This window comes from Amblyomma americanum, chromosome 3 (genome assembly GCF_052857255.1).
Source record: "Amblyomma americanum isolate KBUSLIRL-KWMA chromosome 3, ASM5285725v1, whole genome shotgun sequence".
NCBI lineage: Eukaryota > Metazoa > Arthropoda > Arachnida > Ixodida > Ixodidae > Amblyomma > Amblyomma americanum.
The window spans coordinates 79,241,388-79,243,232 of NC_135499.1; the positions used below are offsets into that span (position 1 = coordinate 79,241,388).

Below are 1,845 nucleotides of genomic sequence, written 5' to 3' on the forward strand. Positions count from 1 at the left end.
TCGCCACTCACCAACGATGGATGGATGGATAAATGGATGGATACGGCTGAACCCTTTAAATCGCCCCGCAGGGGGGCGCCTGCAGCTTGCAGGCCTCGCGACGGTGAGTGGCGACACTGCGGGTTCCCGAGCATCCGCAGGGACATCCCCGCAAGGGGATGATGGTGAACTGTGTATCACCACGGACCTGAGCACCCACGCCTCGCCGTGCGTGGCATCGCCGTGTCCGGGGAAAAGGGGATCCTGGTGGTTGAGCCGATGCCGAGCGTTTGGACCTTTAAGGCCCCTCGGCGGAGGCAACACACCACTTTGGCCCCAGCTTCCTGTAGACGGCACCTCCGACCTGACCCGACCGGGGAAAATCGGCAGTCGCCTTTTCCTATCCTCCCCTCTATCTTTCACTTTGCTACCCCTTTCTGACAACTATCCTGTCTCCTACGCACTTCTAGTTTCTTCCTTTCTTCCTGGCGGCGAGGGTTAACCTTGTGTGGCCAACCACCCTGAGTTGCGTCGTACTTGGGTATAGTTGAGGTGTACAGCTGGCGTGGGCAGGACTTGCTTGCAAGTTCCTCTCCCGTCCCCTTGTTGGGCTCCATGGTGGGTGGCTGGCACCGCGGCCGAACAACAGACGTATTCCATGGCTCCCATCCACTCGCAAAATGATCGCCCTCAAAGAAGAGTGCGGACCGAGGCAACAACCCACTACCTTCAGAAGTCCAAGGACACTTTCCCGAAATTGCACGTCATTCACAGCGAAGCAACAGATAAAACCGCCCGAAAAATATCCCCATTCATAGTCACAAAAACTCTAACCTCTGCCTTGGGCACGGGTTACAAGCTAAAAAAAAATGCCTAGTGGCGACCTTCTACTAGAACTGAGAGAGAACAATCAATATTCTAAACTGTCCAACAGAGTGTCCATTGGGGATACAACTGTCTCAGTGACTGCACATAGATCTTTGAACACCGTCCGGGGTGTGATCTCCGAAATCGATTTCCTTCATCTCACAGAATAAGAAATGCTTGAAGGTCTAAAAGGCCAAAATGTCATCAATGTTCACCGCATAAAAATCCGAAAGGAAAACAAAGAAATCGCAATAAAACATCTTGTCCTCACATTCAGCTCAAGCACACTGCCCGAGTCAATCGAAGTTGGTTACCTAAAGATAAATGTCCGACACTACATCCCAAACCCGCGACGGTGTTTTAACTGCCAGCGATACGGCCATGGCGCACAGAGCTGTCGTGGTCGGAAAACATGTGCGAAATGCGCCTCGCAAGAGCACGTCTCTGAAAGCTGTGAAGCTGCAAAACTACATTGCGCAAACTGTCAAGGTGACCATCCCTCCTACTCAAGATCATGCCCCTCATGGAAGAATGAGAAAGAAATCATAACAATGAAGCCAAAGGAAAATATAACTTTCAAGGAAGCACGACAACTCTTTTATGCAAAACACACATTCAGTTTCACAGCAAGAACAAGCTTCGCCGATGTGGTGCGCGGGGGCGCTGCACCACACCGCGTTCCGGCTTCTGCCCAGGCAAAACCTCAGACAGGGCCACCTGCGCCCCTGGCAGGGTCAGCAAATGCTGCCCTGCCACCGGCCCAAACGGTCTCGCCGTCCCTTGAGTAGGCGGACGATCAGACCCCTCCTTCTCGGAGGAGGCCTGAAGTACGTACACGCGCGGTATCCCCGCAGGCCTCCAGCGCTTCCACCGAGGCGATAGATATATCATCTGGCCCGCCCGTCCCGCACGGGCGGCACAGGTGACTTGATTGTCAAAACAAAGGAAGGACCCGATTCACGGGTCATCTTGTAAAAGAAACCTAGGCTCCCACTTCTT

At 53.4% G+C, this 1,845-nt stretch overlaps 1 pseudogene; it reads left to right on the forward strand.

The window, feature by feature from the left end:
• Positions 1 to 637: 637 nt before the first annotated feature.
• On the forward strand, positions 638 to 1,634 carry LOC144123846 (uncharacterized; annotated as a pseudogene).
• Positions 1,635 to 1,845: the final 211 nt, after the last annotated feature.